The 17826-nt window shown below is 45.7% G+C and overlaps 2 protein-coding genes across 4 annotated transcripts in view; one reads left to right on the forward strand and one right to left on the reverse strand.

Annotated features, from left to right (window-relative positions):
• Positions 1-11922, reverse strand: part of LOC103566924 (RAD54 like 2) — a 176200-nt gene extending 164278 nt beyond the window's left edge. The window contains exon 1 of the mRNA XM_070575211.1: positions 11752-11922. The gene's annotated coding sequence lies outside the window, so the exon portion shown is untranslated. The remainder of the gene's footprint in view (positions 1-11751) is intronic.
• DCAF1 (DDB1 and CUL4 associated factor 1) overlaps positions 11073-17826 on the forward strand; it is a 78292-nt gene continuing 71538 nt past the window's right edge. Inside the window, exon 1 of one of the 3 annotated variants that reach the window (XM_070575223.1) lies at positions 11073-11198. The gene's annotated coding sequence lies outside the window, so the exon portion shown is untranslated. Of the gene's footprint in view, positions 11199-15669; positions 16006-17826 lie in introns of those variants that run through there. The other 2 variants (XM_070575224.1, XM_070575221.1) reach the window with 2 other exon arrangements.

Here is a 17826-nt window from a genome sequence, read left to right on the forward strand (position 1 = left end):
AAAGATGCCCACTTTCACCACTTCTGTTCGACATAGTTCTGAAAGTCCTAGCCAGAGCAAGTAGGCAAGAAAAAGAAATAAAGGCATACAAATTGGAAAAAAAGTAAAATGATTTCTGTTCACAGATGATATGATCTTACATGTAGAAAATTCTAAAGATTCCACAACAACAAAAAAGATCAGAGCTATTAAATGATTTCAACAAAGTTGCAGGATACAAAACCAACACACAAAAATCAGTTGCATTTCCATATACTAACATTGAACAATCTGAAAAGGAAATTAAGGAAACAATTTCATTTACACTAGCATCAAAAAGAATAAAATACTTAGGAATAAACTTAACCAAAGAGACAAAAGACTTGTACACAGAAAACTATAAGACATTGCTAAAAGAAATTAAATAATATACAAATAAATGGAAGGACATCCTGTGTTCATGAATTGTTAAGATGTCAATAGTACCCAAAGCACTATATAGATTTGATGCAACGTCTATCAAATAGAAATACAAATAGTTTTTTCAGGAATAGAAAAATCCATCCTAAAATTCGTGTGGAATCTCAAGGGACCCCCAAATAGTCAAAAAAATCTTGAAGAAGAAGAACAAAACTGAAGGACTCATACTTCCTAGTTTCAAAACCTACTACAGGGGCCAGCCCAGTGGCGCAGTAGTTAAGTTCACAGGTTTTGCTTTGGCGGCCCGGGGTTCATCGGTTCAGATCCTGGGTACACAGGGCACTGCTTGGCAAGCCATGCTGTGGTAGGTGTCCCACATATAAAGTAGAGGAAGATGGACATGGGTGTTAGCTCAGGGCCAGTCTTCCTCAGCAAAAAGAGGAGGATTGGCAGCAGTTAGCTCAGGGCTAATCTTCCTCAAAAAAAACCCAAAAAACCTACTACAAAGGTACAGCTATCAAGAGTATGGTACTGGCAGTAAAGTATGGTTGCTCATAAAATTAAACATAGAATTATGATATGACCCAGCAATTTCACTCCTAGGTATTTACCCAAAAACATTGAAACCAGGGACTCACACAGATACTTGTATGCCGGTGTTCATTGTACCATTATTCACAATAGCCAAAAGGTGGAGACCACCCAAGTGTTCATCAACAGATGAATGGATAAACAAAATGTGGTATATCCATACAATAGAATGTTATTTAGCCATAAAAAGGAATGAAGTACTGATACATACTATAAAATGAAGCATATTGAAAACAATATAAGTGAAATAAGCCAGACACAAAAGGTCACATATTACATGAAATATCCATAATAGGTAAATCCAGAGAGACAGAAAGCAGTTGATGGCTGCCAGGGGCTGAAGGAGGTGGGGGGTGGACAATGGTGAGTAACTGCTTAATGGGTACAGGGTTTTATTTCAGGGTGATGAAAATGTTTGAAACTAGATAGAAGTGGTGATTCCATAACATTGTGAATGTATTAAATGCCACTGGATTTTTCATTTTAAATGGTTAATTTTCTGTTATGTGAATTTTACCTCAATTAAAAAAAAAGAAAAACCTGAAGCTCAGAGAGTTCAAGTTACATAAGATCTCACAGCCAGTAACTGGTGGAGCCAGAATTTGAACCCAGATCTAAGAATTCATACATATATATGTTGCACAGTGAGAAGGTAGGAGTATTTACTTACTTTAGAGGTAAATGACTATTATGCTAGTGCTTTTCTGAGAGCAGGTTTCAATAAGGGAGGAGGGATGAGACCTTCTGCATAGTAGGTTATCAATACCTGTTTTTCTGAGTACGGGAGAAAGAATTGTCCCCACTTATAGACTCTAAGATCTGGAGAAAATCTGAAGTATCTGGGAGGGGCTGTAACTCCCTCCAAGAAGGGAAAGATTCTTCCTCAGGGATGGGGGGGGGCAGTGGGGACCAGATCCTCTCACACGCTGTCTGAAAATCACTAAAATCACTAAATCACTAAACCTCCCTGAAATGGGTTCTTCATCTGTCAAATGGGATAATATGCTTGCAATGGTGAGAAAGAAATGGAAAGTGGCTGCAAACAGTGTTTGAAAGAGCTAAAGACATGTGCAGGTTAATTTAGTTCAAAGATAATTAGGCTAACATCTTTGCTGTTTTAAGTCAATTCTACCAGGATTGGTAGAGGATTATAGGTTCTTACTCACTCTACATGAGATTGGCTGGGATTCCCCAGACTTAGCTGCACTTTTGCAATTATCTTAGTTATAAATAGCATCTATCTCATTCTTATTGGAATTGTGTCTGACTTCCCCAGATGGGACCAGGTTGGTCCATATCAGTAGCCTCAAAGTCTAGGACAGGATTGGGTTCCTTGAGCATGTATTGAACAGAATATTAGGGTTGTCCACAGCCCCCATTTGCCTTGAGGGGATTCAGTTTCATTCAAAAGACCCTGGGGATTTGTTAGACAAAGACAAAAAGCACACAGCCCCTGAGACTCCTGGGGGACACAGGCACATAAACATAATTATAATACAGCCTTAACTCCTATGAGAACAAACTATCAGCAGCTGTTCAAAGGAGGAAATATCTGGTTAAGACACTCCAGGAGTCCCAACTTCCCTTCAGCTACTCCTCACTCATTTCCAAGTCTTACCCTGTTCTCATAGCTGTCACCCAATGTGTTGTTAATCATTGAGTGCTCAGTAACGTGTGGTTGGACTAATTCAAGCCACAGAGCCACCATCCCCTCTTGCTGAACCTGTCCTCCCAGTTAGGAAACTCAATCTGCTTTAATGCCTGGCCCAAATGTCAGTTCTTCTGTGATGCCTCTGTGCACCTGAAGGCCAGTCCTTTTCTGGGCTTTCTTGGCACTTCATCCCACAAATATTTATTGGGCACATTCTGTTTCATCCCTGGAGACAGAGTTATACAACTTGTCCTCTATCCTAAGAGCTCATGTCCACTGGGGGAGGCAGACCAGTAGCAGGCAGTTACCCCACTACAAGAGGAAAGCACAAGATAAATACCCTAAGAGTTTCAAGAGACATCTTTCGGGTCTACTTAGCCCATACTCCCCTTTGCAAAACTGCCGACCCATTCAGTAGTGAGGCCTGGAGAGTATGTTTGTGCTGTGTCTCAGTACCCTACCAGTAGCTGATGGGCCCAAGGAGAATACATAATTATAGATGGTTCAATTAGATTCTATATGCCAAGAATTTGGAGCCAAGTTTCAAAGATGCAAAGAGCTATGAAGCAACCAGTCAGAAGACACTGGGCTGAGAATCCCAGAGGAGAGAAGGAAGGAAGGACCAGGATTCCTTTCAGTGGAGTCCAAAAGATACTTCCTCTTCTCCTTACAGTCAGTTCATCTTTTGCTTAAAGGAGCTTCATGTGGCTTGGATATTATCAAAATGGCCCTAATGGAGGCAGGTGTGACCAGGCAAGCTCCCAACCTAGACTGGGGTGAGAGGAGAGAAGGGGGCAGGAACAGGAATGGGAGTCGGGTGAAAGATGGGGAGGAAGATTTTCAGTAAAGGAAGAGCAGAGGTAAGTCAAGAGGTGGGAACTGCATGAGTAAGATGTGAAGAAATGAGGCTGGAGATATGACCAGGGCCACGGTCACACCGGCCCTTGTAAACCACAAAAGTCTAAGACAACTTGCATTTCAAATTGCACCAAGACTGGAGGCTAGGAGATCATGCCTGGGGGTAGGGAGAAATCTACAATCGTCCAAGCAGGAGATGTTGGTGGACTAAACTGAAAGGAGGAAGGCACAAATGGACAAATGGAGTCAAAGTTATTTAGGAAATGATATTGTCAGGTCTTGGTAACTGAAAGTGTAGTTAAGGGAAGGGAGGAGTCAGGGTGACACTGCCTACCTGGGGATGCCTTTTATGGAGAGGGAAACTTAGCTGAGAATCAGAGCTAGAGAGGATGTGGTTGTTTAGAGCCTCATTCCTCAAAGTGTGGACCAGAACCAATAGCTCTGGCCTTACCGGGAGCTTGTTAGAAGTGTAGATACTCAGGACCCAACCCAATCTACCACAATAAAATTCAAGAGGCTTTCACTGATTCAGCGCCTGATGAGTTATCAGTGCTGGGCCCCTTCCTTTGCCTGTGCCTTGCTCTCTACCCAGTTTAACCTTTCAGGGACCACTGGGAATTTTAAGCCCTTCAGCACCAAAATTTGTAAACAGAGACCTTTGAGTTTTAGGGGTCTGTGAAGACCCTGAATATGTATACAGACTTTGATGTGTATGGGCAGTTTTCTGGGGAGAGTATCCCTAGCAAGTTAAGGACCAAAAGATAAATGAAATGGAGAAAGTTAGTGAAACCAAAAGTTGGTTCTTGGAAAAGATCAATAAAATCGACAAACCTTTAGCTCAGCTGATCAAGAAAAAAGAGAAGATTCAAATTACTAAAATCAGAAATGAAAGTGGGGGGCTGGCCCCATGGCCAAGTGGTTAAGTTTGCACGCTCCACTGCAGTGGCCCAGGGTTTCGCTGGTTCAGATCCTGGGCACAGACATGGCACCACTTGTCAGGCCATGTTGAGGCGGTGTCCCACATGCCACAACTAGAAGGACCCACAACTAAATAATACAACTATGCACTGGGGGGATTTGGGGAGAAAAAGCAGAAAGAAAAAAAAAAGATTGGCAACAGTTGTTAGCTCAGGTGCCAATCTTAAAAAAAAAAAAGATGAAAGTGGGGACATTACTACCAGTTCTACAGAAATCAAAAGGATTATAAGAGATTACTATGAAGAATTGTATGCCAACAAATTGGATAACCTAGTTGAAATGGACAAACTCTTTTTAGAAATGCAAAACCTACCAAGACTAAATCATTAAGAAGTAGAAAATTTGAATAGACCTCTAACTAGAAGGAGACTGAATCAATAATCAAAAATCTCCCAACAAAGAAAAGCCCTGGACATGATAGCTTCACTGGTGAATTCTACCAAGCATTTAAAGGAGAACTAATACTAATCCTTCTCAAACTTTTCCAAAAATTTGAAGAGGAGGGAACACATGCTAATCTCATTCAATAAGATCAGCGTTACCCTGATACCAAAGCTAAATAAAGACACTACAAGAAAAGAAAACTATATATACCTTTAACCCTTATGAACATTGATGCAAAAATCCTCAACAAAATACTAGCAAACAATTTAGCAGCATATTAAAAGGATTATATACCACAACCAAGTGTGATTTATTCTTGGAATGCAAGGATAGTTCATCATACTAAAATTGATGTCATGTACTATATTAACAGAATGAAGGAGAAAAAAACACGTGATCATCTCAATTGAGGCAGAAAAGGCATTTGACAAAACTAAACACATTTTCATGATAAAAGCATATGACAGGGCTGGCCCGTGCCATGCTGTGGCAGCAACCCACATATAAAGTGGAGGGAGATTGGCACAGATGTTAGCTCAGGCCTAATCTTCCTCAAGCTAAAAACAAAAAGGAAGATTAGCAACAGATGATAGCTTGGGGCTAATCTTCCTCAGCAAAAACAAACAAACAAACAAACAAACAAAAACCCCATTCAACAAATAGAGAAGAAGGAAACTACTTCTACTTCAACATAATACAAGTCATACATGAAAAATCCACAGCAAAAACCATATGCAATAGTGAAAGTCTGAAAGCTTTTCCTCTACCATCAGGAAAAAAGCAATGATGCCTGCTTTTGCCACTTCTATTCAACATAGTAGTGAAATTTCTAGCTAGAGCAATTAGGCAAGAAAAAGAAATTAAAGTCATCCAAATTGGAAAGGAACGAGTAAAATAATCCGTGTTTGCAGATAATAGGGTCTTATATGTAGAAAACCCTAAAGATTTCACACAAAAAAACCTGTTAGAACTAATGAATTCAGCAAAGTAGCAGGATACAAACTCAACACACAAAAATCAGTTGCATTTCTATACATTAGCAATGAAGTAAAAATAACACGTGTTCGTGACAATGTGGAGAAATTGGAACTCTTGTGCACTGTTGATAGGAATGTAAAATGGTAGAGCTTCTGCTCAAAAAATTAAAAATGGAAATACCACATGATCCAGCAATTCCACTTCTGAGTATGTACTCCAAAGAATTGAAAGCAGAGTCTCAAAGAGATATTTGTACATCCACGTTCACAGCAGGATTGTTCACAATAGCTAAAATGTGGAAGCAACCCAAGTGTCCATCGACAGATGAATGGATAAACAAAATATGATATATATATATATATATACACACACAATGGAATGTTATTCAGCCTTTAAAAAGGAAGGACATTCTGACATATTCTACAGCATGGATGAAACTTGAGGACATTATGCTAATAACTCAGTCACATTATGGACACATAATGGACATTAAGGACACATAATGTCCTTGAGGACATTATGAAACAACTCAGTCACAGAAAGACAAATACAATTCCACTTATACGAGGTATCTAAAGTAGTCAAATTCATGGAACAGAAAGCAGAATCGTGGTTGCCAGGGGCAAGGGTGAGTGAAGAATGAGGAGTTATTGTTTAATGGTTATAGAGTTTCAGTTTTACACAATAAAAAGTGTTAAGAAGATGGATGGTGGCGATGGCTGCACAACATTATGAATGTGTTTAATACCACTGACCTGTACACTTAAAATGGGTAAGATGGTAAATTTTATGTTATGTGTACTTTATCACAATTTAAAAAATGGAAAAAAACATTAGCTAAGAACCACTGGGACCCAGAAAAATGTTTTTACAGGTGGATGTGGGGCTCATAAGCACAACATTGAAGCATTGTGTAAGAGCAAAGTAAATATTTTTTCCTATAAAAAGCATTTATTTCCAACGTAAGCATATCTAGGGTTAGGAAACATAGATTTGGCCTTTAAAGAGCTACATGTCAACTGTTCTGGATGCTCTGACCCTCTTAAGTAGCCTTTGGGGTCCCAGAACATGTTCTTTGCAGCCTTTGTCACACTATATGGCTATTTGTGTAGCTGTCTCCTCTAGGAGCTTGTGAACATGAGGCAGAATGCAATTTCCTGCCCAGCACATGGTGCTCAATGAATGAAGGAAGGAAGGAGCAAAAGAGTAACCAGCAGGAGAGAGATGCACCTGCAGTTCTAAGAAGGCTGAGGGAAATCCCAGTTTGGGTTCTTACTGTGGTCCCCTTCATTTATTTCTTTCCTCTCCTTTGCAGCCTGTCCCTCAACCCACCTGCAGAAAGCCTTCCCAGATTGCGCCCAGGTACCACATTGAAGGTCTGGGCCTGCAGAAGAGCTCTTCGTCCCCATCTCCCTCTCACCTGGAGAAGGATGCAAGCAGGGGGTTCACAAAAAGAGACATGAGCTATCTAAAAAGAGTAGGGTAGGCTAGGGAAGGGAAGATGAGGAATGAGAGCCCCTGCTCCAGCACCTCCAACCCCAGATTCCAAAGGAGGGGGGCTTAGATGCTTCCTCATCCCTCCTCAGAGCAGGTGTCAACAGACCTGGTGGAGTCTGCTGGGCTGCTCCAGGCCCTCTGGGAAGAAGATGTCGTCCTTCAAGATGGCATCTTCATTAGGCTGCTGGGAGGGGGGTGAGTGCTTCAGGCCAAGTAGTCCCTGGGGTGCTGGCTGAATGCTCACCTCCTGTGCCTCCTTTCCTGATGGAGGAGAGAGCAGGAGCTCTGGACTTTATCCTTAGAGCTGAGCAGCCTTGGACAAGTTAGTTAACTTCTCTGAACTGCAGCTTCCTCATTTGTTGAAATGGAGCATGATGCCTACCTTGTAGGACTGTGAGAGAACACTTTGAAGGGCTGAGCATAAGACCTTGGACAAAGTAGGTGCTCAGTGCCTGTTAGGAGTCTGGATTGAATGCAGAACTCAAGCCCCAACAGAGGCTAATCACTGTCACAAGAGGCCTGGCTGTAGCATCACCAGTTAAACCATGTGACTGAGCTAGTGACAAAGCCTCTGGTGCCTCAGCATCCTGAGATAAAGGGCAGGAAGGGCCATCTCCCTCCCATGAGTGGCAGCTGGGAAGGAACCATGAGACAGAGATGGCTTTAGAATAAAACACAAAAATCAACTTATATTGAGCAATCACCTGTCCGTTAGCTCATATAATCCTTGCAAATATCATAGGGAGGGTACTATTCTCTGCATATGTCAGTTTTTATTTATTTTTTAAAATTTATAAATAGACTATTTTTTAGAGCAGTTTTAGGTTCACAGCAAAATTGAGCAGAAAGTACCGGGTTCCTCAAAACCGTCTGCCCCCCCAGCCTCCCCGACTATAAACATCCTCCACAAGAGTGGTACATTAGTCACAATCAATGAATCTACGTTGACACATCATTATCACCCAAAGTTCATAGTTTACATTAGGGTTCACTCTTGGTATTATACATTCTGTGGGTTTTGACAGATGCATAATGATACGTATAGCTCTATTTTTCAATACAATTTTTTAAAGTATTTTTGCTCCTGAGGAGCTTTTTTTTTTTTCCCTGCTTTTTCTCCCCAAATTCCCCCAGTACATAGTTGTATATTTTAGTTGTGGGTCCTCCTAGTTGTGGCATGTGGGACGCCACCTCAGAATGGCCTGATGAGTGGTGCCATGTCCGCACCCAGGATCTGAACTGGTGAAACCCTGGGCCGCCGAAGTGGAGCGCACAAACTTAACCACTCAGCCATGGAGCTGGCCCTTCAACACAATTTTATTTTTATCAAAATAGTACATTCTTAGTGGCTACAAAGTTTGAGTACAAAAAAGGCTTATATGGAAAACCAACCATGCCTCTTTCCTGCCATCCCCACCCTTCCTAACCCCAGGTCCAGGCCCCAGGGGTCAGAGTGTCATCCTTTTTCTGTTGTCATCAGCCTCAGGGGGCCGCAACTTTGGCACTGAGGTAAGGAACCTTCTTCTCTGGATCAGGAACATCAAAAGGGACTGAGGATAAACGGCCAATGGGGCCAATTGGCCAGACTGGCTGAACACACCCTCTACCCCAAGGGTCAACCGGGCATAGCAAATAAGACATTCTAAAGGTATTTTAAAATCTCTGCTTGCTTCTTTAGAAGCACCAGTAATTATTTTCAGAGTTTTGCTGGATGAGAAGAGTGGACAGCTAAAGCCCAATAAAGGAAGGCTGCTGAGATGTGAAGCTGCCTGCGTGGAGGGAGATTTGGGTTCCGGCTGGCTGCATGGCCTGGGAAAACTCCTCCCCTCTGGACTTTGAGGTCCTTGCGTGAAAAACCAGGGGCTTGGACAGGTGATCACTAGTGCCCTGACTGTGATGATAGAGGGAGTCTGGGCTGCTGCATTTGCTAGCAGCCCCATCTCTGGAGCTCTTCCTGTGAGTTAGGTGTTTCCTTGGAAACTAACCTCAAAGTAGGCAATATTGCCCCATTTTACTGATGAGGAATTGAGACTCAGAAGGGTTGCCAGGGCCACACAGCTAGAGAAGGGCAGGGTCAAGATTCTAAACCAGAGTGTATGCTCTCCTTGCCTGAGGCTGGATCCCTGAGCCTTCTATCCTTCTTTCCCTGCAATAAGTACTCTGGAGTATGTGGGTGGGTGGGTGGGTAGATAGGCAGCTGGGGAAGAGGGGGATCCCATGGCTTCCAGTAGGAGCAGGGCCCAGCTTACTTGGCCCCCAGGATTTCACACCTCTAGGCCCCACCTCAGGGTGAAGACCCTCATGCCCATATTCTGTTTAATACCAATCTCTCCTCCTAGACCAGTGGTTCTCTGCCTTGGCTGTGAATTAATCGCCTGGGGAACTTTGGAAAACAATGATGCCTGTGTCTCACCTGTGGACCTTGCACCATTACTCTGCTCTTCTGAATTTGTTGTCCTTCTTAGAGTAGGCAAGGCTCTGATGTTTCTCATGGATTCTTTCAAACAAAAGCCCCTGGAATCCAGATCTGCCTGGCATGTAGGGTGGGGAACCCACCTTGCCCAAGTCCCCTCTGCTCTGCATCTTAGGGGAAATGAAATGGGGAGGACAGAGTTTGTTCTCCACCAGGCTTCCCTGGGCATCTTCTGGCTCCTAGGTGAGGCTGGCAGGCCCATGAAATCAAATATGTCCTGCATTCAAAGAAGGACAAAGACAGGCCTGCCCCAATGGCCTAGTAGTTAAGTTTGGGGCCCTCTGCTTTGGTGGCCCAGGTTCAGTACCCGGATAAGGACCTACACCACTCACCTGTCAGTGCCCATGCTGTGGTGGCAGCTCACATTCGAAAAGAGGAAGATTGACAACGGATGCTAGCTCAGGGCAAACCTTCCTCAGCAAAACAACAAAAAAAGGGGACAATTCTAGAGGCTACAAGGGTCTCAGAAGAGAATCAGGCAAAGCTGAATGTTACCTGGAGCAGTCCAACAGGTGAGGGCACTCCAAGGCCATCAGGGCTGCTTATCAATGCAGCAGAATTTGGCAGCATGGAATATTCAAGTAGATAACCATGGACAGGTTGCGTAGAGGGGAAGATCTGGTGCCCAACTTGTGGGTCTTAACCTCTCTTTGCAATGGAACACCCAGAATATCAGTGATCGGAGCTGGCCCCGTGGCCGAGTAGTTAAGTTCGCGCACTCTACTGCAGGCCGCCCAGTGTTTCGTTGGTTCGAATCCTGGGCGCGGACATGGCACTGCTCATCAAACCACACTGAGGCAGCATCCCACGTGCCACAACTAGAAGGACCCACAACGAAGAATGTACAACTATGTACTGGGGGGCTTTGGGGAGAAAAAGGAAAAAAATAAAAATCTTAAAAAAAAAAAGAATATCAGTGATCAGGACCTTTATATATACTCAGTTGGGGCAGGCCCCCCACCCCCTTTGCCACCCCCTGGGTCTCAAGGGATAGGCCCATGGCCAAAGACCACAGACCCAAGCCCCAGCTTTCTTACCTCCTGGCAATGACCAAGACCTGAGAAACTGTCCTCATCACCAGGTCTCCAACAGACCCCCTCACTCTCAACAACCTGAGCATCTCTAAACTTCACATGCCTCTCCAGAGTCCAAAGGCCACTTCTGAAACCCTCTGTCCACCCAAGTCATGCCCACTAGTCCCTGGTTGTCCTGGTCCCTGTTCCTGTGGGGAGGCAGCTAGCTTTTGTGACTTCACAAAAGGCTATCTTGTGACAAGTTTGGGCCTAATGAAACAAGAGCTGGGCAGAGGGGCTCCCCCCAGGAACATCATGTGACTTTTCATGGAGAGACAGCCCCATCTCTGAGAGAATGAAGAGGAACCGCCTCTTAGTAAGAACCCAGGACATATTCTACACTTAGAAACATATTTCCTTGATGACTTCAGCTCCCAGGCCTAACTGGGCACTCCTGGCTATATCAGGCAATATCTCTGGGGGGGGGGGGGGTCCAGGCCCATTGCAGCCAGGTTTGGGGAGGAGCAGGAGGTCGTTACTCCAGGTGGTGGTGGTGGGTCTCTGACCTCTGAATCTGGGGTCAGACCAGCCTTCTCCCATTAGACAAAGCCATTCTTCTCTAGGCTTTTCAAAGTGAAAGAACTGACAGAGTGGTAAGCTTTATCTGACCTAAGTCTTCATCAGGGTGTGCCCCAGTAGCCCCCAGAGTACTTTCAAAGGGGTCAGGCCAGAGATCCCTGAAGCCTGTAGAAAGGTCTTGTGGCTACAGACGGGCATTGCCAAAAATCCAAAGGCTTCTCTCTCCAATGCTGACTCCACTGTTGTTTCCTCCCAGAAGGATTTACAATTCCAGGAACCTGAGACAAAAGAGACTGGGGGCTCTTTCTCCTTACCTTCCCTGCCTCTGTCTCCCTACCTCTAACACTTACCTGGAGCATAGCCTCCGAGAAGGCAGGGCCCCAGGAGTCAGATGATAACTGGCAGTCAGGCTGGGGGATCTGACAGGTCCTGGGGTTATCTGCAGGGCAGAGCTTGGCACTCTTTATGCTACAGCCCCTGTTTGTGCTGGGCAGGTCCATTGTGAGGGTCGCCCAGAGTATGCAACCTCTGGCGACCCCCTCTGGCCTCTACTTTGATTGTGACATCACTATCCTGCCAGAGGACCCCAGGGAAGGAAGTGGGTGTTCTCTGTGTAGGGTTTCCAGATGCGGGTTTCATCCCAGGAGGGAGGCAGGGTCCATGGGCTGGTTTGGGGAGCTTCCCATCCAAGGGGCTCCTTGGCCTTGACTGCTTCACCCTTGATCATTGATAGCCCGCACAGGCATGAGGAGGCCTGGGAGCAGATCCTCTTAAAAGCACCCTCTTCTCTGCTGGGACAGAGAGTGAATAGGTGATCCCCAAGAGTGGCTACTCCACTATTTCCCAGTGCTTCTGAAAATGTGCCCTAGGATTTTTCTGGTAAGCAGCTCATTTCTCATGTAAACAAGGAAAACCTGAGCTCTTCCAGCAGGTAGTACTGGGGGAAAGAGGAACCAGGAAGAGATGAGCTGGTCCTGAAGAAGTGCACTGGAACACCACAGGCTGAGAATAATCCAAAGAGGAATCGCCATCACGTAGCTGACACTTAGTGTGTGCCAGGCCCCAAGCTAAGCACTTTACATGCATTATCACATTTAATCCTCATAACAATGCTAGAAAGGAGGTATCATTACTCCCATTTTCCAGCCAGGGAAACTGAAGCTTGAGAGGTGAAATAATTAGGCCAAGCTCCCACAGCCGGTAAATGGGAGCACCAGTATTAGGATGCAGGTCTGTTTGCCTCCAAAGCTGGACTCAGCTTCTGACCTGTCTCCTGCAAACTCTTCCCAATAAAGAGGAAAAACTATTTTATTATCCCTGATGATCAGGGATAGGGTTAAAGAGAGAAGGGTAGAAAGGAATTTGAGCTTGATATTACCCAGATCATCAGCTTTTAGATAAGGGAGCCTTGACTACTTGGCCTGTCTAATTTTTAATGAGACCTATTGGGAGGCAGTTCTGATTTGCTTCCAGTCATTTTACAGATGATTTAAGTGAGGCCTTGGGGGCCACAGAGGGGAGTGCTTGGGGTCTGTGGCTGAGCAGTGGTTCTGAGGTGGGGTTGCCAGATAAAATATAAGATGACTAGTGCAACTTTAATTTCAGATAAACAATAATTTTGAAAATATAAGTATGTCTTAAATATTGCATGGAGCTCTTCTTGGGGCTCCTTGCTCTAGCTGGGTCCCTGGTATGTGGAAGCTGGGGTGTGGCTGAGGGTCATTGCTTCATTTATCACTTGAGCCTCAGGCCCCTCCAGGAAGTTGTGTTGGTGGGAGCAGGAGAGATTGATTTCTGGAGATTGCAGCTGCTGTGACCACTGGACAAGGTGGAGGCTTAAACTGTGTGGAGCCTCAATTTTTCCCTCTGTAAAAAGAGAGTGGTGGGTGTGGATGTAGTCATAGAGGAGTGGTTGCTTTGTACACCTCTTGGATAATGAGCGTAACGTTCCACTTTTCTAGGAGGCTGTTGGGGCTTCTAGGTAGGGAGAGGTCACCCAGTAAATGATTAGAATTTCCTCTTTGTCCAGGCTGGGGTCCCCAGAGCCTGGCAGGCCTGAGTCTCTCCTTGGTAGCTCCTGTGACTCCTGGACACTTGCAGTAGCAGTCTTGTTCAGCCAACAGGAGAGTGAAAGTGGATGTGGGACAGTTGGCCTTGCCTCCCGACCCTGTGGAGTTGTAGGTGGAGGCACAGGAGTTATGGTGGCACCAGGGTAGGGATGGGCTGGTTGGGAGCATGTGGGTCTGGGGAGACTGTGAAGTAGGTGATGGGAGAGAAGGGGTGGTGGTAGGGTGAAGAGGGGGAGAAAGGTGAGTAGCATCCTGAGGCCTAGAGGACTTGATGCCATTGATTTTCCTACCTCAGTGCATGGGCATGTTTGAGGGCAAAAGTGAGTAGAGCACCTAAGTCTGTAGCCCTTGGGGTCAGGGCTGGGCAGCTTTTGCCCCCTGCCATTGGGTACTCCTGCAAGCATTACTGCTTGCCCTTTTGATGGTGGCTGCTGCTTTCTGAGGTACATCACAGGGTGGGTGGGCACAGGCAGAGCAAGAGGGACAGAGTCCAGAGATATTCTTCAAAAAGGCCAAGGAATATCTTTCCAAAGATTCAGAGTGGGACTCCCAGAGTGGGAGTCTGGGAGTGCCTGCAAGTGTGCGGCTGTGGGTGTGGGTGTTGGCAGGGATGCGGGCACCTCAGGAGTTACAGAGTAGAGATTCTGGAAGGAGGAGCTGCTAGGCAGGTGCTCTATAGCTTCTACTTTGCTTCTCAGCTTCCTGCGCCCTGGCTTCTCCAAAGCCCTTTGCTGCCTTTACTCAACCAGTGCCCCAGGCTGGGTTTCTAAAGGAGAGTAGTGCCATCTGGTGGCAGGATGAGGTTGTGCCAGGAGCAGGTGAGCTGGATCCTAGGTTCCCACTTTCAGGACCAGCGGTGAAATTCACCATGGCGCTGGCTACACCATGGACATAAGGAGGGTATTTAAGGCTTGAACACTCTATTCTCAAGCATTTTGGGTTCACGGCCTGGGGAGGCGTGGCAGGAAAGTCAGCTGAAGCAGTGCTGTAAGTCAAGCATAGGAAAGTTAACAAGTCCAGCCTCTGGATCCACAAACCTCGTCCCCATTCCTTGGGCTACCTCTCTGCGCTCAGATTTCTCATCTGTATAGGTGGCTAACTGTATCTACCCTGTGGGATGGTAGTGAGGGTTATATGAAAAAGTGTGAGTAAAAAGCTTGGCTTAGAGCTGAGCCTGCTGTAAAGTCAAAGGAAATGGTAGCGGCCATTACTGATATAGGCAAAGTTCCAGAACCATGGAGAGCCCTGTGTCGTGGCAGATGAAAAGGCTGCAGAGATGCGACATGTTTGTGGCGCTGCCACCCCACATTCTGGAATTTTGTGCCTGAGCAGCTGCTCCAAGTTATACACTTAAGTGAAGGAAGGAGATCTCTTTTCTGGAAAGAAGGGGAATGGAGTCTGGCCAGTGGGGAATGGAATCAAGCATCCAGCAACTAGGCGCTGGTTAGTTTCTTACTAGCAGCCAAAGCTGAGCATGGCAGCAGGCTTGCTGTGTCCTCTGTTCCCTCTGTAAAAGCGTTGGCTGTGAGGACTCTATAGAAATGCACAGAAACTTGCTCAGGACTTCCAGGGAGACAAAAGCTGGATAGGATACCGTCAAGGAGAGAGTCTGTTAAGCTGTGGAGTCACGTTTATCTTTCATGTCCCTAAAAAGGGATCCCTGAATCAGAATCGGGAATGATTCCGGTTCTGCAGCTAAGCTAATAGTTGTGTGATGTTACGCAAGTCTCTCATTCTCTCCGGGCCTCATTTTTCCCAGCCGCAAAATAAAGGAATTCAATTAGATGACCTCTCAGGTTAGCCCTGCCTTTTGATTTTTTCCTTTTCTCTGCCTCACATATAACACCTAGGATAAATATTTATTGATCCTACGGGCTAGGTCTTGAACAGAAAGACAAAGAAAAACCAGTGCCTTCTGTTTAAAGAGCGCTGTGATTTCTGATACGCTCGTGAAAAGTATTTTCTCAGATCCTGGTATGTTCTAGATATAATGGGGCAAACGGGAGAATAAAACAAAAGCTCTCCTCTGCCACACAAGGCAGAAAAAGGTACTGAAAAGGTATCAAGCGCTTATAGCCCTAGCTTGGGAGGATCTGGGGACTCGCTTTTCACTTCCGCCTGCCGAAGCAGCCAATGAGTACACTGCAGTTCGCCTTTATCCCTAAAAACTACAAATTCTAGAAGTCAATGCGCGGGGGCGAAGTGCTCATGCGCCAATCAAGATTAGTGGGCCCCGTCCCTAAAAGCGGAACTTCATTTCCCGGCGGCCCCGGGGCTCGTCAATATTCCTCAGTTCGTGCTGGCGTTCTCCTCCCGCCTCCCACTTCCCACCACCAAGCCTCGCGCCAAGTCGGGACGCGCGCGCGCGCGCGCGCGCGCTGGGCACGTAGCACGTGAGTGACGCATAATATGTGTGCCGCGCTGGAGCCGTGGTCGCGCTGTGAGTGAGGGAGAGTGAGTGCGGGACCTGAGGCGGTGTGTGTGAACTGTGGCCGCTGGCGGGGTCAGGGGGGAGCGGCGGAGCCGCCCGGGAAGGTGAGTGGGGAAGGGAAGGAGATGGGTCTCTGGGAGGGGCGCGAGGAGATAAGGCGCGTGGCAGAGCGGGCGGGAGAGTGGGCGCCGGGCTGGGGGAGGGGCGGCACCTGCCTGGGCCGCGGGCGGGGAGGGGGCGGGCCGGGCTGCTGGGGAGGCTGGGCTGGGGGCCTGACAGGACTTTTCCTCCTCCTGATTCTTGGCTCGGGGGCGGGGCCTCCACGTTCTTCCTCCAGTCCGCAAAAGAAGCTTCCCGAGAGTAACTCTTCCGCCCGGAGTCGGGGGTAGGAGGTGTCACCCCTACCTGGAGGAGGGGCGTCTCTTATACCCCTCGTCGCCTTTTTCTTCCCAATCCTCCTAGTCTCTGTTCCGTACGAGCTGAGGGGCTCCATCTTCCTTGCCGTACGGCGGCCCCTTTCCCAGACTCTGTCTCCGCCTCCAGTTCCAGTCACCTGGGCGGGCTCTCCGCTTCCTCGGCCTCGTGCCACCTCCCTCTGCACCGCCCGGCTCTCGGACCGCGGGTGGGGGGGGTGGAGCTTTCCGGGCACTCCTCCCACACCCATGGTGGAGAGAGGTGTGAGGGTCCTGCAGAGTGGAGCCAATCCTCCCACTTCCCAGGACCCTATTCTTGGGGGTTATACTTGTTTTTAGCTGGGATTTCAGAGGCGTTTGCTCAACTCTTTTCTTCCTAGACGATTTTCGTCTCACTTCCTCATATTGCTGTGTTAGCGCTCGGGTTTCGCATTTGTTGAAGTAGTTGTGGAGTGTTTGTAGTAGTTATTTTTGAGTCCCAAATGACTTGTCCTTGTCCTAGTCATGTTGACCTCAGTTTTTCCTTACTCTTTCTTTTCAATGAACACTTTTAGTCTACATGTTTTAGTTATTAATTTGTATTAGCAGCATCTTTCTGTTCTCAACGTTTTGAAAGGTACAGAGTGAGGTTCATTGGCAGTGTCATCCTGTAATTTTCTTTTTCCAGCTTACTGGAGTTTACCTTTAAGGTTTATATAAGCTTGTATATTTAGACTCTTTAGAAATCAACTTGGTATTTTTTTGCTTGATGCTGTCAAGATTTGGGTTTTGTATATACCAGTTATTCATTATCTATTTTTGAGTGGTGATATATTTTTGGATGTTAAGGAGATAATAGATACAGAATTTGGAGAATATAAAGAAAATCACTTTGCTCAAAATCTCTTGAGTGGTTGCTGAGCAGTGTTTTTACTGTTCTACCTGTTGTACAGTTGTTAAATTTACTAAAGGGAGGATCTGGTAGAATGAACCACATGTTAGTTTGAAGTGATTGAAGTTGGTTTATTACCAATTTTGTTACATTGTTTTTGTAAGGGAGATGGTCATGGACAGTAATAGAAAATAGTTACACATGATCTTATATGTGATACTAATTATTGGATAAATTTTATTTGAAGCTCCAAACTTGGATTTTTTTCCCCTGGTTTTTTTTTTTTGTTTGTTTTTAGATAAGGAAGAATACTTTCAGACATTTGTTTCAGGATTATAACCTTATGAGAATCTGTCCTTAACATGGACTTTATTTTAGACTTTGCGATAGTTTCTGCCAAATGCCATTCAGTATTGTATGTTAGAAGAGGACAGATTTGTGGTTTAATTAAAAAGTTACAAAAGGTTACAAAATAGTGGAAAAATTGTAGAGCTAGGGTGATAGTGTATAGTGAAAAGTGTTTCTGCTATCTTTATCCCTCAGAAAGTCAATTACCTGTGCAAAGTGATAGATATTATCCTTGTGTATTCTTCCAGGGATATTTTCTTCCAGGGACACACCCCCCCCACACACTCTCTCAC

Source organism: Equus przewalskii, chromosome 15, assembly GCF_037783145.1.
Source record: "Equus przewalskii isolate Varuska chromosome 15, EquPr2, whole genome shotgun sequence".
NCBI lineage: Eukaryota > Metazoa > Chordata > Mammalia > Perissodactyla > Equidae > Equus > Equus przewalskii.